The sequence below is a fragment of the Lissotriton vulgaris genome, chromosome 2_2, assembly GCF_964263255.1.
Source record: "Lissotriton vulgaris chromosome 2_2, aLisVul1.2, whole genome shotgun sequence".
Lineage (NCBI taxonomy): Eukaryota > Metazoa > Chordata > Amphibia > Caudata > Salamandridae > Lissotriton > Lissotriton vulgaris.
This window is the reverse complement of record NC_141688.1, coordinates 49,829,180-49,856,864: the sequence shown is the minus strand read 5'-3', so window position 1 is coordinate 49,856,864 and position 27,685 is coordinate 49,829,180.

Sequence of the window (27,685 nt, the reverse complement as noted above, 5' to 3'; positions counted from 1 at the left end):
TCTAAGGTTACATAGGCCGTAAAGAGACGATGCACTTACACAGACGGGAAACAGAGTTACATGCTACTCAGCGTTGGGGCGCACCCCCCTTGTTTATGGGCGAGGAGCGGTCTAAACATTTTATTGTTTATCAAGGGACGCAATGGACGGACGTTAAAGAGGTGGATGGCCGTTCACCTTGAAGGGGGGGGCACATTGGGTGACCAATGGGTGGGTCAGGAAAGGTGCTTGTTTTGCTGGGCACAGGTATAAGTGGTGGACGGTCGTTCATCGCAAGAGGGGCATTTCTCCTTGGTCGAGGATTGGGCCCGACAGAAGTTGGATGTACATGTGATTCAGGTCCAGGGGATGACTGGTTGTTCAGGGCGAGGGAGGTGTCTGTTTACGGACAGGGAATGACCCTGCAAGGTTTCTGGTTTCCATGGGATGCAGGCCAGGTGGTGGATGGCCGTTCGCCATGAGAGGAGGGGCACCTTTTTTCGGTCACAGGATTGGGCCCGGCCAGGTTGCTGTTTTATACGGGCATTGGTCCAGGTGGTGGATGGTCGTTCACCGCATTGGAGGGTGCCGTTTACGGCTGGGAGTGGCCCCTTGGGATGTTATTTGCTTACCCGGCACACAGAGACAGGTGGGAAGATGGACTGTCGCCGCATTGAGAGCATCTTTTCTTGTTGGGGTTTTGTCCCGGGAGCGTTCCTGACTTGCTGGGGACGCATGTTTAGGTGGATGGTCGTTTATCAGGTGCTGCAGAATGGGGCAGCCTTTAGGCGCACAGGACTGATGGGCATGTGGGCCCGTTTGGATAGGGCACATTTCGCGAGTCTCGTTTGTACCAAGGATGGTCCTTTGTGCAGGACGCAGGGTGTGGTGGTGGATGGTCGTTCACTAGGAGGCTGCTGGGTAGGTTGGCAGGATGCAAAAGGTGCACAGGACAGAGGGGGGTGGGCAGGTAACCGCCCTACGGGGGATCCCTGGTTGGCGGTACTTTGGAGGGGTGGGGAGTCACATATGGGCGGATCCAACCCTCGGGTCGGGAGAGAACGGTACACAGGTGACTGAGAGTGGGGCACGGGAGGCAACGAGCAATGAAGGCAAAGTCAACAGAGGATGCTTGGAGGGCAAGTGTAGGTGAGAATGGGGAATGGAAGGAGGTTATTGCCCGATGCGGCCCCCGGGGGAAGTGAAGGCAGACCAGGCTTCCCCCGGGGTTTTCGCGCAATAAACGGAAGTACAAGGTGGGGGGCGGGACTATAGGGGTTAAAGGAAGGGGTGGGACTGGGAGGGCATATAAGGTGTCAGGAGAGGAAGATCTGGCCTCTTACTGACACCTGAGCCCCACTGGGAGGATGTTTTAAGTTTGTCCACCCACCCACCCTACAGGTTTTCAGGGAAGGACTTGGGGTGGTTTTTGAGGTCTGGGGTGCCAGTTTAGGACAGGTTGCGGAGCAGAGGCGTTACGGTACTTTGGAGGGGTGGGGAGTCACATTCGGGCGGATCCACCCCTTGGGTGGGGGGAGAACGGTACACAGGTGACTGATAGTGGGGCACTGGAGGCAATGAGCAATGAAGGCAAAGTCAACAGAGGATGCTTGGAGGGCAAGTGAAGGTGAGAATGGGGAAAGGAAGGAGGTTATCGAGTGAATGGGTGAAGAGTCAAACAGGTGAGATGGTTTTGAAAAGGCAGAATGGAGAATGCGTGGGTATGGGATGGAAACATATATTTCATGCATTGATATACTGTTAATAAGTATAAATGATTGCAACCATGTCCTAATAAAATGGCCTTTTACGCTTCAAGTAACAGCGTGGAGTGTAGTTATTGCGCAAGGTGGAGGGTGAAGGGTCTATTTACCATTTGGGGTGATGGCTGTGTACCGTTGCGTGGAGAATGCGTATTTCACTGAGTTCTACTATTGTGTGGTTCTTCCATGAAGGAGAGTACATACTCCTATTTTCTGTCCAGCCTAGTGTGCCTTCTCTTTTAGCCTAATATGGAATGTTGTGAGTCATTAGAGTGAGTGTTCGATCCCTGTCATGTGGAGTTTGTCTACAGCTGGAGCCTAGCTCCTGGCTGGGAGGGGGGGGAAGAGGGAGCGGGTACATTAGCTGTAACATGTGTCCTATTAAAAAAGCCTGTTTCTGTACCCACCTGCATCTTGGGTTTGCCTCAGTGTGTATACTCGAAATGCAAGAGGCACCCTTTCCTCTGCATGTTAAGCATTTTTAATTGAAATGATAGGGTAACTTGTTCTGCTCATATGAGGCAAAATGGTCTTGCAGCTAAAAGTGAGGATCTCTCCCTTCAGAGTCAGAATGGAGGCAGCTCCCAAAGATACACATATTCCTATAAGACATGTAAGGCGTTGTTGTGGAGCTTGAGTGAAAACTGTGTGGGGGGTCTATATAATGTCATAAGCACTTGTTTCATGTCCTCAGAAAATTCCCAGCAACACCAGCATTTATTGCCAACTAGTAGTTTAAGATATGTTAGCTGCCCTCATTATTAACAGGGCAGATTTGTTTCAAAACCTATAAATAGATTTTGCAGCACATACACAGGACCCTGAAAAATCAAGGGTCCTAGGGAATAATCCCCACTCTGCCCTCTAGTTCTGAAGTTCCTGTTTCCTAACAGAGATATTTAATGGAAGAGGCCAGCAGCGCTGCCCTGATCAGGGTGATCTTGAGTCCTTTGAGACAGATTTGGCCTCACAGAAAATACTGCGGTTTCCTTTGGGTTATATGTCAGAATATTGAGGACAGAACCTGTTCTGCTAAAATGTTATGATCTAAATATTGAGAACCAAATATAGGGAACGTGAGAATAAACTGCTAAATATAGATTTACTATTCCAAATGAGTACCATTGAGTTGGGTAGCAATAAACATCTGTTATACAGAGCCAAGGTACCCTTGGGTGAAGGTACCTTAGCAATATATATATATATGGATTTACTCTGCTTAACCCCACATGCCTATGTACCCCCATGCCTATGTACCATGAATATATATATATATATATTCAATGAAAAAACCATAGGTTATAGTCCATATATAGTTAGGAATTTGCATTTACAAAACCTTATTTTACTCGCATAAAACCATTGAAATTCCATATATAGTTAGATGCGCTAACTATATATCGCGCACCCGCAATCCACTGCTGATGATGTCACATATTACATCATTCATGACATGGTCAGTGACATCACTGATGACATCACTGATGACATCTCAAATGACATCACTGATGACATCACTGATGACATCTCAAATGAAATCACTGGTGACATCACTCATGATATCATTCATGTGCTAATACAATGAACCTCTTCAGACTCTAATATAACCTTAGATACAATCAGTGTAAACAGACACTCACAGACTGTCACTCATCCATGGAGTTACTCACACAACTAGTCAGTCATGCAAACAATCAATCACACCTCCATTTCCTCAACTATACAGTTATACAAACTTTACTTATTCAAACATATACTAACACATATTTTCTCTCTTATACAATCCCTGATACAAGTTCACAATGATCCATACAGCCACTCACACATTCACTAGCTCTTATGCACAGTTATTTATATATGTCAACTCTCACATGTACTGTGTTTTACATATGTACTTACTTTGACATGTAGCACTGAGATAACCATTCACTCACCAATACACTCATGCACACAGTTAACCTCCCATAGAGCTGTTTCCACATGCACTTTTGAAACCATACATCTAGTGAATCCACTGCTCACACATCTATGCAGAGAGTCATACACCTCCCAGCCACCCACACACACACTCAGTGTCCCATACAAATACTTGGGCAACCAATGAATAACCCATATAGTTACTCATATAGCTACTGATCAACACATGCAGCAGTTTATAGAACAACAGACATAATGATGCACAAATTAAGACAGTTTAGTCACTAACCCATGCACTCAGTGAGACACATTTAATCACTCACTCATACAGTCAGTCATGCACCTACTAAATCCTTCATCCAGACACTTATACATCCACACATTCTTCAATATGTAAGACATATTTTAACTTTACAGAAACATACAGTCACTGGATGTTGTGATCAGTGATGTCATCAGTGATGTCACTGACCATGTCATGAATGATGTAATATGTGACATCATCAGCAGTGGATTGCGGGTGCGCGATATATAGTTAGCGCATCTAACTATATATGGAATTTCAATGGTTTTATGCGAGTAAAATAAGGTTTTGTAAATGCAAATTCCTAACTATATATGGACTATAACCTATGTTTTTTTCATTGAATTTCAATGGTTTTTTGAAAGCTAATATTTGTATCTGTAAAATGTATTCTTCTTTAAATCATAAAATATATTGCACATGTCTTTTATAAATTTAAAAAAAAAAAAAATATTGTTCCGCTCCTAGTCCGCGAACCGGTCAGCTTCCCGTTAGCTCAATTCAAAGCCGCGACTTGGTGCGCGAGCCGGTAATCGTTCCTTAAGCGTAACTGTTACGTTATCATGACGTTTTGCGTTGTCGCGTAATACGTTATCCGACGCGCCAAGTTAGCGGACCCGGAAGCGGATTGGATAGCGGCGCAAAGCGCGAAACGTAAAGACAGCAGGTCATGTGACTCGGTAATAACACTTTTCATTAGTTCATTTCACTTTTGGTTTCCTAATGATGTAATACTAGGTCATGTGATCTAAAATTAACACTTTTCATTGGTTTAGAACTTTGGCTTTTCCCAAATGATGAAAACCCCTCCTTCTTTCCTCACTCTGACTTTCATCTTGGTGAGAGAAAGACCCTTGTACATTCCAGAGAAATGGCTTCAGTTGTTGCTTCTGGTAGTGTTCCCCCACCACCACCTCCACCTCCTCATGGAAAAAAAGGACCACCTACTCAACCAATCTTTCAAGAAGAGGAAGATCGGGAAGAGGAGGAAGAGCCTGAATATTTGCCAGAGGAGCCCAGGAGATACAATAGGAAGGAAAATTTCATCTGGCAATTTTTTAAAATTCCACCAGGGCAAAAGAAAGTGAACGCCAGATATGTCTTCTGCCGTATCTGTGATGATCGCCTTTCAAGGGGGACGGACAAAAAATATAGTTTTGGGAATTTTACAATGCACAGGCACATGAGTAGGTGGCACCCAAATAATTATAGTGCTGCTCAGCTTCAGGACGAACAACAAAATTCCCCAGCAATAGCCAGAAGATCGGTCGTGCCAGAAGTTTCGGGACCAGAAGCAAGGGAGTTGATCCCGAATATTCAAATGGACATGGGGGAAGTGAAACAAATGTGCGTGTGGTGCAATCAAATATTATGCTACCGAGAAAGTAGCATAACTCTTATAATGAGAGCAATCAAAAATCATGTATGTCCAAAACGCCCCCAAAAATAAATTCTTCTTTTTTTTGTTGCTCCTGTTGAGCCCTCTTCGATGAATCATTTTTGTTTCCCCCCTCCCCCCAAAAAATAAAAAATAAAAAAATGTTCTGAAAAAATCTAAAAAATATAATAAATGTTCAGAAAAATAATTTAAAAAAATTAAAATAACAAAAAGCCAAAAAAAAGTTCTTTTCAGAACTACCTTCCCATTATAAAAAAAAATTGGTAGAAGTCTTTGAACTCTGCCAAGCTCTATTTCTTTTAGTTCGCTCCTAGTTCGCACTCCGGTACGCGAACTATAAGCGAACCCAAAAAAATTTTTTTTAAAAAGAACAGTAAGTATAAGGAAAGGAAACAGACAGTTATGTTACAAAAAAGACAGCTATAGGGAGTAAAGAAAACATACTGTTACCCGCAATTCACTTCTGATCATGTCATATATTACATAATTTTTGACATAGTCAGTGACATCATCAGGAGTGGATTGCGAGTAACAGTATCTTTTGTTTACTTCCTATAGCTGTCTTTCTTGTAACATAAATGTCTGTTTCCTATCCTTATACTTACTGTTCTTGTTTTAAAAAATTTTGGAGATCATTCAGAAACAGTAACATTAATAGAGACAGAATTAGTGAATAATAATGAAGAAGTATGAGAAGAGAGGGAGTGAAAAAAATACTGGAAGGAGTAGAATAATTAAGTAATAGAGAAAGGAATGAGAGAAGTAGCAAACACAGGAAAGTAAAGATTAAAGAAATGAAGCAGGAGAACTGATAGATGTTAAATGTGATAGACTAAATGATTGATTGAGGGTCACGATAAGGTGTGTCCTCTCTAAAAGTTTGTTTAAAGTGAACCGTACTCAGGGTTGCATATCAAAATTAATGCTTGTTGAAGAATACAGAGGAGATAATAGCTGTCAAGACCTACCATTGTAGTAAAACATGCCCACTTCTTACATCATTCATAACATAGTCAGTGACATCATCAGCAGTGGAATGCAGGTTAAAAAAGTACAAAACATTTACCTTATAATTCTTGTTAACTGTAAAAGAAAATTTTTCATACTTTCAATCTGTAAAAGAGAGAACAAACATTTCCAAAAATATTAGAACATGTATTTAAAAATTAGAAAAAAGAAGGGAAAAGGATCAAGAAGAAACAGTTTTTAAACAACTTTGACACTGACAGAAGCCTCTGCTTCTCTACGCCCCGTACACAATCCTAAAGATATATATTTTAAACAAACAGTATCTTCATGCTGAAGAAATGAGGCCTATTTTGGAACATGGTGCTTCTTTTGCATTGCTAATGTCTCACAATAGTGATGCAATAGCAGCACAAAAGAGATGTAAAGCCATCATAAAATTGTGTCCAACATTTTAAATGATTGTTTCAGGATGCAAATAAGATGTGTCCTTTCAAGAGGTTTCTTTAAGGTGAGGCCTATTCAGTTTAAAAAAAAAAACAGTACACAGAAGTACAGCACTGTAAGCATTAACATTGACACTTACAGAAGACTCAGTTTCTCCATATCTACCTCACATTTCTAAATGTATATCATAAGTACAAAAAGCAGAATATTAATTATACATGTTAAATGGTTTATTTTTGCTGTTCCCAGAATGTATCAAATTTCACTTAAATCAGTGACTTGAAGGTATTCATCATGTAACAGCGGGGGAAAAAAAACACAATCAAAATGATTGTGTTTAAAAAACCCATACAACCTAAGAAATCTGAATTCAAAACTCCTTAAAATTAACTTACTTTCAATGACGTCGAAGGATCTCCTATGAACAGCTTCCACTCTGTTGTGCTATAAATATTTTCAGCCCGCCACTTTCTGAAAGAAAACCTCGATCGATTCGAAAAATATGTTACATACAAGAAAAGACTTCTCTCATTCTATCACATGTTTCCACTAGGCCAAATCATGTTGCCGCGATTCGCAAGTCTTGTAATTCTTCCAATCAAATCCCGACATTTTCTGTTTTCGCAACTTTCAAAAAGAAAACATTTAAGATTATTATCACAATCCAGGACTAATAATATCTTACCCTTCTTTGTCACTCATGTTCTCCTTTTCCTATGACACTGATACTGCTTACTATGAAGCAGACTTACTTGCATCAGGTTTATATAGTTGGATTTTTAAATTGACATTATAATTAAAACTTTTGCACCAATAATCTAGACAGCATTGCAGACTTACATTCCCTCTACTTCATGAATCTTTTGCAATTCTTCACAGGAAATCCCGAGATTCTTCATTAAAATTTTGGTTTTAAAAACAACAGGTAAGAATTTTTAAGGTCAAACGGCAATTTTTTTTTGAAAGTTACAACGGAATCATTGCAGAATGACCAGCCGTTTCGAGCCTTTAAATAAGCTGTATAATGTCCTGATGTTGTTGAAGGACCATCGTGATAGATAATTGCTAGAGTTACAAAAGTCCTTCCTGATATTGAAAGCTGAGAAGCCACAACATTTTTTATTAAAGTTGACAATTTTGACCCATCAGGCCTACATCGTTGGATCATTAAAATGACATACTGTCCATATCTACGTATAAATAATGTTGACATCATTTCAGATTTACATTGGCTACACTCCATGTTGTGATCCGCTGCATTTACTAGCTTATTAAAGGAGACTGATTTACTGTCTGGCAAAGTTAAATATATAAATCTTTCTGAGTCTACACTAGTAGTACTTGATACCATACAGTTCTCGCAGTCATGCTGCCATTGATAAGAAACCCCAAACAGGTGATCTACATCTACACCCTCATCTTGCAATACATCAAGCATATACATTAAAAACTCCTGACAATCTTGCTGATTATTTTCAGAGAAGTCTGTTTGACCTGAACATTCATCTAATAGATAACGAACTTCAGACACACTTTCTACTTTTGTACGATCAGTGCTACATTTCTCGAAAACAGAATTCAACAAACAGCATAAAATTTGTTCTGAATTCAACAGAATCTGTTCTTTTAAACTCTCTAGTGAAAAGAGAACATTAACCACTACATTTGCATAGCAGTTGACACCAGAACTGTTTTCAAATTGAAAACCGACAACATCTTCAACAGAATCCACTTTCTTTCTGCTAACAATTTTCGGTTCATCGACTTTTGGTCTTTTTGCTACAACCTCCCTACTATTACTGATATTTCTACGTTTCCGGCCTACCACACGTTTCTCAAACAAAGGATATTGAGGCAAATGTGGCGCATACTCTCTTCTTAACCTATTGTATTCCTTAACACAATCTAGATCCGCACAAATGTTTGTGACATCACAGTCAATCAAGTACAATCCCGATAAAGTTCTAACTCGTGACAATGCCACATATGCCATACCCTCCTTGAACACAGAACTGCCAATATTCACCAATGCACTGTCTACACTTAAACCTTGCGATTTATGGATTGTTACCGCATATGCCAAGCAAACAGGAAACTGTTTACGGCGAACATATAAGTCTTTAACAAGCAAAAACCTAGCAGAACAACAACCAATTACCTGTACTTCCTCAATGCCATCAAATTTAATTTTTAAAAATTCAATTCCATCTCTACTTTTGTATTTCTCAAAATCAACAACATTACCCATTGATCCATTTACCAGACCTCTTTCAACATGTAAATTCCTTCTCAAAATGATACGGCAATTTAAACACACATTCAGAGTCTTTTCAAAACCCGCTGTTTTAGATATAGTCTTCTCTAATGAATCCAATTTTGATTTCAAATTCTCTGACAAAATAATTGTTGATCCCATATGCTCTATTTTGTCAATAGCTTCAAGTTTCACAATCTCTTGCTTTTCTAAATTCAACATTTTGTTGTTGAAGATGGCACATTCTGCAAGAGTTGGCATCAAACATATTCAGGATTTCTTCTCAGTAATTTTCTGAAAAATATTCTCTGCCACAATCTCTTGTCCGGGATATAAATTTGAAAGTAATCGTGCATTTAAAGCTTCTTTTCCATGCTCGGTCACTTTTCCAATTCTAATATCTTGTAGAATATTCTTGTAATCTTCATCTTTTGCCTGACGCATATTTTCATGCAGTTCAGCATAATTGAAGTTTAACCATATATTGACGTTGCCAATGCTCCCTAAGCACTTCCTGGTATCTTCATGCGTGAGTATTTTGAACACAGGTATTTTTTACTGGTGTCAGCTGCAGCAGATCTCCAAAAACAATGAGGTGTTTGCCACCAAATAACACATCATATTCAGTTTTAAGTACTTCTTGCATTCTCAAATGCACAAAGGCAAGCATGACATTGGAAACCATGCTTACTTCGTCAATGATAAGTAGCTTCATTTTCCTCAAGACTCTTGAAACTTCACAGCAAGCATCCCCAGATAACTTGTTGTATTGTAATTTGTTGTCATGCTCCACCGGCAGCATCAGTAGACGATGCAAAGTAATACCTTTAATGTTATGTGCTGCAAGTCCAGTAGGAGCGGTGACAACACAAGACAGCAATGACTCAGTCCTTTCCTGCAGATAGCATGAAATTGCTTTAATGAGGAAACTATTTCCAGTTCCCGCTTCTCCACTCACATACAGTCGGACAGGCTTCAACGATGTACATGAGCACTCTTTCTTCTCATGACTTAATCCATGCTCAATTTGCTTGGTAACTTCATCATATATTTTCCTCTGCTCAACGTTGAGTTGTTTTTCCAAGTCTTCTAACTTAACTGAATCCTCCTGAGCATGTGCCATGGCTCTTTCCACTTCATTCATAGCAGTGGCAGCTTCATTTTCGATAATAGGTCCTCCAAGTGGATCTTGACTCAATGAAACAGAACTCTGACTGTCCTGAGAACTGTCTCTGGCAATCTCGGCTGCAATCGTTGCTTCCTGCTCAATTTCCAAAGTTAGCATTTCTTGATATTTGTGAAAAGCAGGACATTCTATGGTCTCCTTAGCAGCAGTGAAAGAGTCTTCGTAACAGAGGAAATCTCCAAGCAGTTCCTCTTCTGCACGCTAAGGCTTGAAAAGTTGCAAAAGTGCTAAATAGAAAAACTCCTTTTTTTCTGGAGATTCGCCACTCAATTTTCGATGGTTTACTAATTGGCATTTTCTTTGCTTGACCAGGCATCCCTCACTTCCAATTACAGCATACACTCCTTTCTCAATATCTTCTTTGATGTTCCTCTTGAATATATAATTTTGTAGAACCTCATATAGACAAACATTCTCAAGGTGACTGCTTCGATTTGGATAATATGTATCCAACATGTTGGTCTTCAAAATGTCGGTACTGTTTGGTTCCTTTTCTGCCAAATATGCAATTTCCCGGACAGGTTTTAGAACCCGATTTCGCGTTGCAGCAAGACCAAGACTCGCCCAAACAATACTCCTGGATTTGGCATAGAGACTTGCTGAAGACAATCGATCTGAACATTCGTAAGCTCCGATTTCTCGATGCGACAACATCTTCAGACTGAAACTGTACAACTTCTTGCTGAGGCTCTTTTCATGGGAAATGTCCTCCCACATATCCTTCAGTTCTGTCTTTTCTTTTTTGGTGATGTAAGATGTCACATACCGAGCCACAGCCATACAGTTGTCACCCACAAACTGTATATCCATGTTAGCATTCCACATGGACAAAATCACTGGGTTTTAGTCGTTGATGTACTTGGACTCTTCGTTCCTTTTCAAATTGTATGTATTTTTGGGTGATTTCCTCGTCACATTATGTCGTAGTGAAGACATCAAACTGTTCACTTTTCCTTTAGAAATCACCGGTCGTGGAAAGTTGAAAAGACATTTGGTGTAGAACTTGTCCTTGTTTCTGAATTTACGACGACAGTACTTTCCACAACGATGGCTTTGGAAACGTAGAACTTGTTCTCTTAGGCTTTTCTTCTCCCGTTGCGCTTGGAACAGCACACGTAGAATACTGTTCTATGAAATTCATCACTAAGTGATCCGGATCTGTTCCAAATTTAGGTGCATCCTTGACCCACAACAACATATGTATATGAGGAGCACCTCTTGCTTGGTACTGCTTTCTCCAGAAGAAATCCAACACCTCTCCAAGAGGTGGATTCTTCTTATTTGTGATGAAAGACATCATAGCTTCAAATTTATGATTGAAGTACCTGCATACATTCACAGGATCCAAAGAACACAGTTCTCCAGGTGTCTTGAATTCAATGTTTTCAATATTTCCATTTGCTTCTCGTAGAAATTCAAGTAAGTCTTCCCAGCCATACTCGGCACAGCTCAGAGTGAGGAACCATGTCGGAGTTCCTAAGTTCCTCAGCATACATTTTAAATCACCATGACGACGGTACCAGTACTCATTAGTACCACGCTGACACGCCATGAGATTAATTAAGTGAGAATCCAAAATACTATCTTGGACATTGACTTTATGCATAAAGTCCCTTGCCGAGATATTTCGCATCTGTATACCACTTTTTAAGATGTGGTTCACTGCATATGACAGTCCAGACAGATCGCTTTCAAACAGGAGATGAAACAAATAGGGAATGCATTGACGAAACCTAGGATCTTCTGCATACAATCGTAAAGTCCGGTATTCAGACGCAGGAATTTGATGAGATCGCTCATCATATCTTCCTCCTCGACCTGTGGGAAATAGCTGTGGGAAACACCGAGCTTCCAAACTTTCCTCCCAAACACTAATGGGACTCCCTTTGGCTTGTTTCATTTGAAACAACTCAATAGCATTCCCCATGACTTCCTTGGAATGCAAAGGATGAACACTATAATGTTCATATATTTCTTCACTTTTAGAGGCCTCTACTTTCTCAATTTGGCTAGCACACAAATCGCTATCCTCTTCATCACTTACTTCCTCTTCTGCAACATACACATTCTTATAATACTTATTATTTTTCTTCAAATACACTGTTGCCTTTTTCACTTTCCTAACATCCACTAAATCTTGCCATATTTTCTTATTCTTTGTCGGAACCCCATTAACCAAGATAACCAGAGGTTCCTCTTCCACTTCTTCTACTCCAATTGTGTTAATGTTTTTATTCAAATCTAGAGGCAAATAAACAACTCTTCCCTTTAATCCTCTCTGTAAATCTGCTGGAGGCAACTTCCCTGTCTTTGGCTCCATTCTTACAATAGCCTGAAAGGGATGGATACTTTGAATCAAAATAGATTCATAAGTATTTAAATCCTTCAATTCAGAAGGAATCTCAACCAATTCCAGATTATTATGAACTGCCCTAGCAGGCATCTGGTTTTGGTTTAATTTATTACAACAATAAGTACACACACGTTGATCCGATCCCAAATCAAAATAATTTTCTACCATCAAGTATGTGGCAAAATCCTTCCATTCACTATTATTTTCCCTTTCACTTTTTGCATATAAATCCACTACCTTAGTCTGATTCTTATAGTAAGTGCGTCGACAACATACACAAGTGAAATTAGGCCTCTCACTTGATTTCATCTGAAACGTGGCAATTTCTTTCTGAAAATTATCTGTACTGTAAACCTGTACATTATCTTCAACATTACTCTCTACTTCAGGGTCAATTTGAACATTCTCATCTTTACTACTAAAGTAACAAAACTCAATTTCTTCACAAATATTCTTCACATCTATTTCAGAACCATGCAAAAGAGCAGCACATAATTGTTTAAGCATAATTGCTGGACTCTTTGCATAATACAACATTCTCACTAATTCTCTCACTTTATTATGATGCACTGCTAGCATCCTGAAATGATGAAAAACACTCTGGCATACTCTCCTGGAAAGACAAGCCAGTGAATGACCACGCAAACCTGTCATTTGTCTCACTCTGCAAGGATCTAAATCTTGCAACAACTTCATTTTCTGCTTCAAACTTTTCTTATTAAATGTCCGTATAAAATCACAAAGCAAATTGATGGAAACCTGTCGCACACTGCAAATAGAACTACACTTCCAAATGTACACAGGACCCTTAGGACGTCTTCCTAAAACCTCATCACTTAGCGCCTCTTCTGTCTCTGTTGTCACAAGTTTTTCTTTTTCAACTGCACAACCATCCTTCACTTCATAAGCTCGACCACTGGTGTCAACTGCATGCACCAAATCATTATCCTGAAAATAACTCTCCTCATTAAAAAATGCCTCAGAACTTGAACTATGCATCCATTCTCCGGAAAAAACTTCACAAAAGTTGCTACGATTTACTACTCTCTTCCATCTACTGTTTGTTCTGAAATCAGAAATTACCTTGCTTAGTTTCCTAATTCTATTGATTACCAAAATAAACAACTTTCGCTTAATTTCAAAAGCATGATCAATAATTTTCTCTACATTTTTCTTCTTCTTATAAAATGCCGCTTTCTGTTTGCATTTCTTAATATTTTTTATTAAATTAACTATTATCCTATTACGGAACATTCGTTTTCGAATCTCCCTAAACTGTTCTTTCCTTCTACTATCATGCACAGAGTTATCTCTTCCTCTACCAGTAACATTTTTCATGGGTCTTTCCTTTGCATTTAAATTACTCTTCTTTTTCTGAACTGAAACATTTCGGCGATAAATACTTTTTTTACTACAAATATTTTTTAAGAAAGATTTTGTGCTCTTACCCGGAGCTTTCTTGGTGTTTTGATAAGTATTTAGGGAAGAGGACTGCTGCAATAAAACATCACCGTGCTGTCTTTGACGTTTTCTAGCCTTTCTAATTCTATTTTTTGTAGGCATTTTCCAAACTATGAAAGAATCTGCAGTTGAATCTGTTGAAAAATATAATAAAAAATGTTAATAACCACTATTACCAAACAGTAAATGAATAACAGTCATCAAAAACTTAATGCCCTACTTATTATTTAACATAGCAAATCTTTTGCACCAGCACTGCATCACAAAAATGACACACAGTGCTACAAAACAGGCATACAACAGTCATAAATCTCTCCCTAATATTTTAAATGATTAATTCAGAATAACGATAAGGTGTGGCCTATCTACAGGTTTATTTAGGCCCAGATCTTTTGACTGGGGTGAAAGTGTATCATTGATCCTCATTCAGTCCATCGCCTGTTTTGTTTATTTGAGGTAAGGCCAACACATGGTTGCAGATAAGATTTTCACTTAAGAAAACAAAGGAAATAATACATGTGAAGGCCTACCAATGAAGTAAGTCATTATTTGAAATCAATTACATTTCTGGATATGTACTGCTAAAGCTTCTTAGGTTGTTTTTGGTCATATTTATAAGGCATATGAGTGTGTATGATGTTATTTTTCTTTTTTAAATGGAAAGCGTTCTTCATGGTGCAAGTTTCTTGTAAATACGCTCCCACCTGCGAAACGGAACTTTGCAATGCGAAGCTGATTGGGTCCCCGGTGTCTGTCAACATTCTGAACAGTCCGGAGCGGCCGCCATCTTATCTCTCGGTAGGATCGAGAGAGAAGAAGAGGTGAAAAACGAAGGGGGAATTTAATGAAAGGGGGCAAGGTATACCCCTGTTGACCCCCTAGGAATGTTGTTGGGATTTTTAAAGGGTCCCCTGGGGAAAATAAAAAATATATATTTTTCACGGTAGAAGCGCTTCCCAAACACCGAACTGGGCCGCAAACTGCACGGGAATACGCCATTTTGTGCTTCGTTTTAATTAAATTACTAGGTATAAGGAGGTGCGGGAGACGTATCCTAATCCCTTATATTTTCTGAGGGTGGCTGAGGAGTCTCATATATGTTGATACATGTGTTCCAGCGGCTGTGCGTGAGCTTTTTTTTTTTTTTGCTGCGTGACGTCTGTTAACGTTCGATTCGAAGGAAATCAGGAAGTGTTGACCACCAATTTCTCAGTGCGATAAAATATTTTGGGGCATATTATCAAGCCTGTGCGCTAAAATTATCGCCGCTTTATCGTCCGAAAACGGCCAATAAAGCGGCGATAATGGGCTTGATAATATGCTCTGTGGAATTCCAATCGAAGCCCATTTTAGATGTCTTCACATCTAGCATGTGCTTCGATTGGAAATCCATAGAGCATATTATCAAGCTCATTATCGCCGCTTTATCGGCCGTTTTCGTCCGATAAAGCGGCGATAATTTTAGCGCACAGGCTTGATAATATGCCCCATTGTTATAAATGAATCCTTATTGATAAACAATGTCTGCGCCAACTTGCCTTTTTTACAATGCCACAATTTTGTCGTGCACGGCAGCCATTTTACATGCCAGGCTGGTCCCAGCCTATCACCTAGCCCTGCGAATGTAGGGAAATATTATCAAGCCTGTGCACTAAAATTATCGTCCCTTTATCGGCCGAAAACGGCCGATAAAGCGGCGATAATGGGCTTCATAATATGCTCTGTGGAATTCCAATCGAAGCCCATGTTAGATGTCTTCACATCTAACATGGGCTTCGATTGGAATTCCACAGAGCATATTATGAAGCCCATTATCGCCGCTTTATCAGCCGTTTTCGGCCGATAAAGCGACGATAATTTTAGTGCACAGGCTTGATAATATGCCCCGTAGTTTATGGCCCTAGCTGTAGAGAATCAAGACATGCCAACCCTCCCGATTCAGGCATCAGACTACTGATTTCAGTGCTACTCTCCCGCATCCCGATTCCTGCAAACAAAAACCCGGGGGCATATTACCAACAACTAGCGATAACTTGTTTAGAGACAAAATTTATCGCCGCACATCTGCGATTTTTATCGTAGATAAACATTGCTATTAGCAAAGTTTATCGCAAATGCGATAAAAAACGGCCACAATGCATGAATATCGCTGAAAAGTCAGCGATATTCATGCATTTTCCAGCAAATGCTCTTAACCATGTTATCCACCTCCCATTGGATAACATGGCTAAGAACTCCTCAGCACCATTTTTTGGACATTATTAACATGGCTATGTAACTCCCATATTCAAAATCTAAATTTGCCAAGCACACTTGTGTTACTGCATGCCAGAATGCTACACCGAATATGCAATTACAATTTCGCAAAGTAACAAAATCTATTTCTATATCACTACAGACAAAGCCACAGTTTAAAAACACAGCTTTCTTCATCATTTGGAAAGGGGCGACCACTCGGTCCCCCCGAACGTATGGCGGAGTGCCTCGATCCCCCCGGGAAGCCATTTTTGGGCGGGAGGCGCGTCTCGGCTGGTATGCCCGAAGCGGCGTAGCCGGGGCGCGCCTGTTCCCGCCCTAGAGTGGGCTGGCCTAGACACTGACGCAGCCAGCCACGCCCTCGGGACGGGCAGGGGCGGGTTTACGCCCGCCCTGAAGACGGATAAAAGGAGACGCAAGGCCGGAAGACGTCCTCTTGTTCTTGTGCTCCGAAGCTGCACCTCCTCGCTACACGTGAGCTCGGGACAGAACAAAGAGCCAATTTTGAGCGTTTTGATCTTTTTTCTTTGTCTTCCAGATACTTCGTCGAAGAAGATGCCCAGGAAAGGTGAAAAGAGAATGACGACTGACCAGATGGTTCGGGCACTCTTTAAAGATATGTCCGACATAAAGAAACGGTTGGCGGAGCGAGATGGGGAGGAGGGTTCGGGCCCTTCGCCGGCTGGAGGGAGACCTAAGAGGCCGAGAAAGGTTCCAGCCGGTGGGGACGTCCCGGCTCCCTCTGCCCCTCTCGAGGCGCCGACCCCAGTACCGATAGAGGGGAATCCAATCCCGGGGGTCGTCTCCCCGACATCCAAGGAAGACATGCCCCCCGAGCTGGCAGCACAGCTAGCAGCGTGGTTGGGGGATAGTGGTGATGGCGCCACGGCTGCCGAGGCACAGGCGCTGATAAAAGGGCTTCGTGAGAAGAAAGAGGCAGCTAGAGTGGCGGGGATAGACAAGCCGCAAGCGGCAGAAGCTGCGTCCGGTGCAGGTAAGCGGCCATTGCCGATTGCAAGGGACGAGTCAGCACCCTCTCGTAGAGAGAGATTGGGACAACATGTGCCGTTAGCTATAAAAGAAAAGATCTGGGCGGGAGAGTACGTGAATATTTTTTCCCTGCTTGTTGATCATTATGATGTGGAGCATGTGAAAAGTCAGAAGGACTTGATGCATCCGAGTGTTTGGCGCGCAAAAATGGCCGCCTTTAAGGTTAATGAGAACATTGGCAACTGGGGCAATGCATGGGGTATTTTCACATCGATTTTGGGGGAACGTAGGCCCGAGTTGCTCCCTGAGTTTCCCGTTTACCAATCACGAATTATGGGTTACTCGACAACGTATCAAGGTAACCATTGGTTTTGTTATGACAATCTGTTCAGAAAGGAAAAGGAACATAACAAGAGTTTGACTTGGGATTGTTACGATTCGTTAACTTGGGACAAAATGAAAGAATCAGGAATGTTAAGAATGCCATTGGTCGGGAGCAATGTTGTTGATTACTCCCGCCAGAATGTGGGGACGCCCTTTCGACCAAGTACGAGCACCGACGACCAGTCAAGGCCCGCAGGCAATACAGGGAAAAAGGGTTTCTGTTTTAATTTCAACAAGGGGAAATGTACCAGGCCTCCGGGATCGTGTAAGTTCAAACATGAGTGTAGTACGTGTGGGTCGTCCCATCCTGAGTCATCGTGCAGAGCCAGAACGGGTGAGAATGGGGGTAAGGGGGGCGCCAAACAGGTCTAAGCTAGGCCGAGGGGCGCCTTTACCAACCCCGATTGATACCTTGGCAATGATTCCCTGGCTCAGCGAATACCCGGATCGTACTTCTGCCGGGGTGCTACGGAACGGTTTTACACATGGTTTCCGCATCCCGGTAGGGGACTTTCAGGGTGTAGGGACGTGCAAAAATCAACTTTCCGTTTTACAACATACATCGGTAGTGCAGGAGAAAATTCAGAAAGAGGTTAGCCGGGGACGGGTCGCCGGCCCGTTTAGTGAACCTCCGGTACCAGGTTTCGTTTGTTCTCCGTTAGGGGTGGTCCCCAAGAAGGACCCGGGTGAGTTCCGTTTGATCCATAATCTGTCTGCTCCACGAGGTCTTTCGGTGAACGACGCAATTGATCCAGAAGTTTGTTCGGTGCGATACGCATCTTTTGATGAGGCAGTAGCCATCTTGAATCGCCTGGGGCACGGGACGTTGATGGCGAAATCTGATATCGAGTCAGCGTTCCGGTTGCTCCCGGTACACCCAGACGATCAGCGTCTTTTGGGATTCGGGTTCCAGGGATCATTTTACATGGATAGGTGTATGCCAATGGGTTGCTCTATTTCATGTGCTTACTTTGAGCAATTCAGTACTTTCCTGCAGTGGGTGTTCACTGAGACAGCGGGTTTCCGAAATGTAATGCATTACCTTGACGACTTTCTGTTCCTTGGCCCCGCCGGTAGTCCCGAATGTGCCCAGGCTTTAGACAAATTCTGTGTGTTAATGGGTCATCTCGGCGTGCCGTTGGCACCGGGTAAAACTATGGGTCCCACGACTTGCCTCGAGTTTCTGGGGATCGAGTTGGACTCAAGGGAGGGGTGCTTCCGTTTACCAGCTAGCAAGGTGTCGAAATTTAGGGCAGCCCTCCAAGTATGTTTAACTGCATCCAAGGTTACACTGCATCAGTTGCAACAGTTAGTGGGAAAATTGAACTTTGCCTTGAGAGTGATACCAATGGCTCGCCCCTTTTCCCGCTCAATTGCCCAAGCGATGGTTGGCCTGAAGGAGGGTCATCATCGCACAAGGTTATCGACTGAGGTCCGCCAGGACATGCAGATTTGGTTAGCATTCTTGGCGGACTTCAATGGCCGAGTTGTCTGGAACAAGCCAGTCATGTCCTCCGATGAGCTTGGGCTATGGACAGATTCAGCAGGAAGCGTAGGTTTTGGCGCCATCTTCGGCACAAAATGGTCGGCACAGAAGTGGCCCCTATGGTGGCACGAGAAGGGGCTGACAAGTAACATCGCTTTCCTCGAATTATTTCCCATTCTGGTGGCCCTGAGAACCTGGCCAGAAGGGTTCAGAGATCATTCTGTTGTGTTCTGGTCCGACAATATGACCGTGGTAGAATGCATCAATAGTCAGGCAGCCCGTTGTAAATTGATTTTGAGGCTGCTCAAAGAAATTGTCTTACTGTGTATGCAACTGAACGTGGTATTCAGAGCAAAACATGTCCCTGGGGTGATGAATCAGGCCGCTGATGCACTGTCTCGTTTTCACATGCAGGCTTTCTCGGGCTTCCTTCCTTCAGCGGACCCGGAGCCGGCACCCTTCCCCGAAGCTCTCTGGTCTCTCGGTGCCCCGAACTTCGTCACCTCGTGGGAGAGAGTCTAGCACCCAGGACAAGGAAGGCATATGAAGGGGCGTTCCAGGCCTATTTAGCCTTTTTGGGGGCAGAGAGAGGGGGACTTTGGGGGCAGGAGGAGTTGGTAGTACTTTTCCTGATGTCCTTACGTAGGGCTGGGAAATCGGTGGCCACGGCCCAAAGGCATCGTGCCGCCATTTCCTTTGTTGCCAGGGCCCATGGCATCCTGGACCCGACAGCGTCTTTTACGGTACAGAAAGCGCTGCGAGGGTGGCAACGTCTGGAGGGTCGCAGAGTAGACGTAAGACGACCGATAGGTCTAGACAGGTTGTCCCAGTTGCTGACCACACTCCCTAACACATGCTCGTCCCCGTTCGAGACCTGTTTGTTCCGGACTGCATTTATGCTGGCATTTCACGGGGCTATGAGAGTTAGTGAGCTAGTTGCAAGGAACAAACGGGATGTGACGGGGGGCTTGTGCAGGGAGCAGGTTCAGATCAGGGGTGATGCGATGATTGTCTCCTTTCTCAGGTCCAAGACTGACCAAGATGGGAGGGGGGACTGCACGATCATTCGCAGGATCCCCGAGTCATCCATGTGTCCGGTTCAGTGCTTAGAAGATTACCTAGCACGAAGGGTGGCATCATGGGGGGGGACATTGTTGAGGCATGTAGACGCCACCCCGCTGACGAGGTTTCAGTTTCAGCGGGTGCTTGCAATGGCCATTGCCGCAGCGGGCTTGGACCCGGGTGAATTTGGGACCCATTCCTTTCGTATAGGGGCTGCCACAGAAGCTACAGCCAGGGGTCTCAATGTAGAACAAGTGAAACGGGTGGGGCGTTGGTCCTCCAATTGTTATAAGAGGTATGTGCGATTGCACATGTTGTGAAGCTGTAATCATGTACTCACGCTTCTTGTCTTCTGTTTGTTTTCAGTTCAGCAAGCCTACGCGGCAGGGCGGACTGTGCAGTTGACCCAACACCAGGCCAGCGGTCACACATCACCGGCTGAGAGAAAGGAGGTGTGGGTTGTAGGCCACTCATACGTGAGACGGGCCGCAGACGTATTCAAAGCAGGTGATATGATTCACGTACCTGGGGAATACGGGTACAGAGTGTCCTTCTACGGAAGGGGCGGTCTCTGTATTGACCAGTTTCAGGCATTTTTTGAGGGTTTGTTAGAGCGGATGAGGTCACCGCCGTCCATAGTCATAGTACATTTGGGGGGCAATGATCTAGTCACCACCGGTAGACGACTTCTCCTGGAGGCTATGCTTTCCACGGTAAGTTGGTTAGCAAGGAGAGTTCCGGGGTGTACAATTGCGTGGTCTCATATGATCCCACGAAAAGTGTGGCGGGGGGCTATCTCGATCCCTGCTTTGAATCATTCCGTTAAAAAATTGAATAACAAAGTGAGTCGGTTGTTCCGTTCCAAGACATTACATTCGATCTCGCATAGTTGTATTAATGATGACAGTATGTATTTGCGGGATGGTGTGCATTTGTCGAGGGTGGGCAATGAGTTACTCATAGGTGACTTCCTAGCTTGGTTAAAATCGTTAAAACATGACCTTTAGGTAGGAGTTTGGTGGGGGGTCCGGATAGCCGGTCAACTATCCGGACCTGTGGCGGTAAGGTCATGATCGGTGAGCACTAATTGGTAGATCCCTATGAGTGGGCGTCACCCAACACGGATGGGAGCGCTCGGGGGAGGTGGCCATTGGCCCCTCAATGGGGAGGCGGTCCCGTCTAAGGGCGGGTCGCCGGAAGTTAAGGAAAGGCGGTCAAGGCCCCTTCCTGTGTAGGAGGGGTTACAGCCCCCTCCTGAGGAATTTCCCGGGGCCAGGGTCATCTGCGACGGCAGATGCGGTAAGTTGTGTGGGGTGGGGGGAGGTCCACGATACCTTCTAGATACCACACACAAGTATTCGAACGACCTTTAAATGGCGTCGAGTCTTAAGTGCCCCCGACAAGTCAAGGGAAATTGTTAGTAGTTGCACTTGAGGTAAGCCTCTGTGCTGTCGCCCTTCCCAAGTGGGAGGGGTAAGTCTGGTTAGGGATCTTGACACCGGTTATGACCTTGCCGTTGGCCCTTAAACGTTAGGATGTACAATTTCAGTGTTTATAGAGAATGTTTCTGTAGGATGCTAGTTCGGCTAGGAGAACCTCTGTATTAGAGAATATGTTAAGATTAGCCAAACATCGCAAATGTGATAATGAAATTGTACATAATATGAAACGTTTAATGTTTAATTTTTTGTTTTAATAAATACGGCCGCGGGAGGGTCACTCCCTCCCACATCCAAAAACTTTGAAGAACTGTTTCCGGTTTCCCTTCTTTTGGGGATCGTGTTGAGAGGGGGTGGCGGGTATCTCAGCCATATGGAAAGGGGCGACCACTCGGTCCCCCCGAACGTATGGCGGAGTGCCTCGATCCCCCCGGGAAGCCATTTTTGGGCGGGAGGCGCGTCTCGGCTGGTATGCCCGAAGCGGCGTAGCCGGGGCGCGCCTGTTCCCGCCCTAGAGTGGGCTGGCCTAGACACTGACGCAGCCAGCCACGCCCTCGGGACGGGCAGGGGCGGGTTTACGCCCGCCCTGAAGACGGATAAAAGGAGACGCAAGGCCGGAAGACGTCCTCTTGTTCTTGTGCTCCGAAGCTGCACCTCCTCGCTACACGTGAGCTCGGGACAGAACAAAGAGCCAATTTTGACCCACCCACCAGCCCCTGAGGACAGCAAGTTGTTGTGCAATAAAGTGGATTTGCTAAGTATGTTCTTCCTTTTTCGTTTACAGGTTGTGAAAGTATCAGTTTTGTTGTTTTTCATAATAAAGTATGGTGAATATCATTTAGGTTGTTACGATTAAAAGGACTTGATGTAGTGTTGCTTTTTGAGCATGCTCTTTCGGTTGTAGCGACCAATGTTTTCATAAGTTCGAATTGTCGTATTTATTTTTTGGTAGGCGGTAAGGTCATGATCGGTGAGCACTAATTGGTAGATCCCTATGAGTGGGCGTCACCCAACACGGATGGGAGCGCTCGGGGGAGGTGGCCATTGGCCCCTCAATGGGGAGGCGGTCCCGTCTAAGGGCGGGTCGCCGGAAGTTAAGGAAAGGCGGTCAAGGCCCCTTCCTGTGTAGGAGGGGTTACAGCCCCCTCCTGAGGAATTTCCCGGGGCCAGGGTCATCTGCGACGGCAGATGCGGTAAGTTGTGTGGGGTGGGGGGAGGTCCACGATACCTTCTAGATACCACACACAAGTATTCGAACGACCTTTAAATGGCGTCGAGTCTTAAGTGCCCCCGACAAGTCAAGGGAAATTGTTAGTAGTTGCACTTGAGGTAAGCCTCTGTGCTGTCGCCCTTCCCAAGTGGGAGGGGTAAGTCTGGTTAGGGATCTTGACACCGGTTATGACCTTGCCGTTGGCCCTTAAACGTTAGGATGTACAATTTCAGTGTTTATAGAGAATGTTTCTGTAGGATGCTAGTTCGGCTAGGAGAACCTCTGTATTAGAGAATATGTTAAGATTAGCCAAACATCGCAAATGTGATAATGAAATTGTACATAATATGAAACGTTTAATGTTTAATTTTTTGTTTTAATAAATACGGCCGCGGGAGGGTCACTCCCTCCCACATCCAAAAACTTTGAAGAACTGTTTCCGGTTTCCCTTCTTTTGGGGATCGTGTTGAGAGGGGGTGGCGGGTATCTCAGCCATATTCTCCTTAGCAAGGTTTATCGCAAATGCGATAAAAAACGGCCGCAATGGATGAATATCACGCTGAAAAGTCAGCGATATTCATGCATTATCCAGCAAATGCTCTTAGCCATGTTATCCACCTCCCATTGGATAACATAGCTAAGAACTGCTCGCAAATGCGAAAAAAAACGGCCGCAATGCATGAATATCGCTGAAAAGTCAACGATATTCATGCATTATGCAGCAAATGCTCTTAGCCATGTTATCCACCTCCCATTAAATAACATGACTAAGAACTGCTCAGGGCCCCATGAGGAACGCTTTCCATTTAAAAAGGAAAAAATAACATCATAGAAAAGAATCGATTTTAAACACAGCATATAAATCAATTGTATACCTGCATTCAAGAGGAAATGACTGAAAATGTCCTTGAGAGACATGAAAGCGTTTTCTGGAATGCCCTAGCACCATTTTTTCGACATTATTAACACGGCTATGTAACTCCCATAATCAAAATCTAAATTTGCCAAGCGCAGGTGGGAGCGTATTTACAAGACACTTGCCCCATGAGGAATGCTTTCCATTTAAAAAGGAAAAAATAACATCAAAGACACTCAAATGCCTTATAAATATGACCCAAAACAACCTATGAAGCTCTAGCAGTACATATCCAGAAATGTAATTGATTTCAAAAATGGTTTTTAAAAACAACATATCTGTTTCAGCTTACATAAGAGACCATGGAATGGGCTTCATATACAACAATAACTTGAGTTACTGCATACCAGAATGCTACACCGAATATGCAATTACAATTTCTCAAAGTAACAAAATCTATTTCTATATCACTACAGACAAAGCCACAGTTTTAAAACACAGCTTTCTTCATCATTTTCTCCTTAAATCATACTATTCTCTATCTAAAATAAATAAATCTTTTCTCACCTTAGCAAATACTTTTTGAGTTTTGAAAACAGTCTCAGAAATACACCAAATTGTCTTCAGCAGAAGAAAAAGGATGCACTCCAGAGGCTGCAGCTATTGAAAGCACAGAAATACAGATATTCATTTCACATATCTCTCATATTAGCCAATCATAACTCTTCCCTCACTTTTTTCAAATCAAAACCCTTCCCCCCTCTGCCCTCTCTGCCTTTTTTCCATAGCAACGACCTCCTGGAAGACCTCTCATGTTTGCAAATTCACACAACAATGTTTCAATTGAACTCTGAACCATCAGTGCACCTGCGTATCCAGTGCAATCTTTCATTAAAAGTTTCTTCCTTTACCATTCAAATTACATCTTTCAAAGAACACATCCATGCACCCTAACTTTCTGTTTTCAGAAATGGAAATGCACCAATCACTGCTAATTAATCATTAGCATTGGAAATCCACAGTTTTTTTTCTTTACAAACTCCTACTGTTTCAACTGCCCTTTCATTACCACACTTCATCTGACTGCAGCCCAACCTTCTCCCACCATGTTTAAGGTCTGGATTGTTGGACATAGTTACATCCACTGGGCTCAAAGGTATGCTGACAACAGAAATTTACACAACCTCAATTTACAAGATGTGGAAATTAAATGGTTGGGCCAAAAAGGATTAAAATGTCACCAATTGATACCATTGGTGAAAACCTTTATGCATTTGCCAAAACCTGACCTGTTAATAGTGCATTGTGGAGGTAATGATTTGGGCACTTTAACAGGAGTAGGTCTGGAAATGCTTTTAAAGGACACCTTTGAGCAATTAATGGCACTTTTTCCTCAAACTGCCTTGGTATATTCCAATATATGCCAAAGACAGAAATGGAGGTGGTCCAACCAATTTGGTCCACAAATTGAGAAAGCGAGGAAGCATGTAAACAAATCTGTTTCAGCTTTCATGAGAGACCATGGAATGGGCTCCCTGTACAATAATAACTTGCGTTACTACATGCAAGATATCTACAGAGGAGATGGAGTTCACTTCTCAGATGAGGGCAACAGAATTTTCATTCTGAATTTAAGACTGTGCATTGGTACCTACTTATAAGTACCTAAATGTACCATAAACCCAAAAGCTCTTCTCAGAGCTACCCTTCATCTGATCACTCACAATTAATACTTTTCTCTAACTTATTTCTGTAATTTTCAACAAACTACGCTCAAAGAGCGCTACCCGGTACGCGAACTGGAAGCTAACCGCCCAAAATTATTTAAAAAATGTTTTTTCTCCGCACATATGGTCCTCCTCAGCCACCCTCAGAAAACCTGGGGGGTCAAAATACTTGTACCGTGTCCCCTTCTACCCTTTCTGAACATTATTTAACCTCCATTTTATATCTTAATTCGACCGAAACACAAAATGGTGGACTCCCGTTACGCTTCTAGTTCGCGGACTAAACCGCTTCCCGGGAAGCGGTCCAAAAAAAAGGTGGGAAAGTAATTCACAGAAAAAGGACTGGAGACACTCTCACCAAATATAGATTAGCTTATACTACATAACAATCCCTTTCATTTTCACAAATTTGATTGAAATTCCATTTAGCCATTAAGCCTGTAGACCTCTCTAAATACCTTGAGGTAAATTACTTCACAAAACACATCTGAAGTGTTGGAATTGACAACCAATGAAAATGTTACTTTCATTTTCTACTTTTATTACCTGATATTTGATTGGTTATATACCTGAATATATATAAAGGAAGAGAAGAAAACACAGCCATTTTGACTACTACTTCTTGTTGTACATCACATTTCAATACTTACCTAAGACTTTAACTTGTTTCTGAAGGTAAGTTGTTATTTTTAAAACTGAAGTATATTGTGCACTATAACTTGATATGGTAGACTTTTTCTGATAGATATATACTATCCCTCTGTAGTAGCTATGGATTTAGATAGACTTCTCTGTTATAGTTATGAATGGAATTAGGCTTCTCTTCGTTAAATTACATACACTTTTTTATAGTCATATTTCCACTCTGATACTATACACTGCCAAAAGAAAAATTCACTGATAAAAACTGCCTATCTAAAATTAATCCCAACAGTACCCAATCTCTACTAATATATATTTTTTTATTCAAAATTTCAGGCAAAATGGAAGGCGAACAACAAGTTACATTTTCAATTGAACTGAAGGAGAGCAGCCAAGACAAAATTGATGACTTTATGGATGAAAGTAGAGACTACGAACTTCTACAATGTGTTGAAGCAGTGGACAACCTGCTTCAAAATGAAAAAAAGTTACACCCTATATTCAATTTTGACATTTCTGACAATGAAATATTAGAAAGTTTAATAAAGTATGAAACACAATCATAATACAAAAAAAATTAAAAATAAAGAAAACAAAAAAAACCCAACAAAAACAACAAATAATTAACATACAGTATTAGAAAAGTCTATCATTCTTTTATCCTTATAGTACGCTGCCCAGAACGCTTCCCGGTTCGCGTACTAGGCGCTCACCACGCAAAAATATATATATTTTTTTTTGCCCTGCAGGGACCTTTTACAACCTCCACATAAAACCTAGGGGGTCAGGGAGGATCTACTATGCCCCCTTATCGAAATTTCCCCCTTTGTTTTGGCCTCCTCTTGTCTCTCGATCCTACCGAGAGACAAGATGGCGGCCGCACCGGACTGTTTAGAATGTTGACAGACACCGAAAAGCCAATCAGCTTTCCGTGCGCAAAGTTCCGAAACGCGAAAAGTACGCGAACCGGATCGCTGCCCGGAGCGCTGTTACAGATATATATCTTGATTTAAACGTTAATTTCTCAAAATCCACTGAAGCACATATATTGAGACCTAGCAAAGGCACATCGGGCTAACAGTCCCTACAATTTTGCCAAGTTTCGTGGATATCCATTCAGCCGTTCGGGCTAAAAGTGAGTCCAACCGCCCTATGGAAATTAACATGAGAAAAACGCGTTTTGGAACCCCCCTTTTTTCTCGGCCCCCCCTTGACGAACCCCCCCCCAAATCTCCAGGAGCTGCTCAGAAACAAAATGTGCCATTTTCCTGAAAATTTCAGCCGATTCCGTCCACAAACGCCAAAGTTATTAGACATAGAATTTTCAGAAATCCCATAGGGAAAAAATCCTAACTATATATACCTACTGGCGACCGCCAGTAGGTAATATATATATATATATATATATATATATATATATATATATATATATATATATATTGTCATGGTACATAGGCATGTGGGGTTAAGCAGAGTAAATCCATAGTTGATTTGGTAGTTGATATTTTGGCCACAATATTTTTGTAGGACACTATTTCGTTCACAATATACTGTTAGGATACCCCACCCCAGGCCAGAGTATTTTCCTAACTGTAGCGAATTAG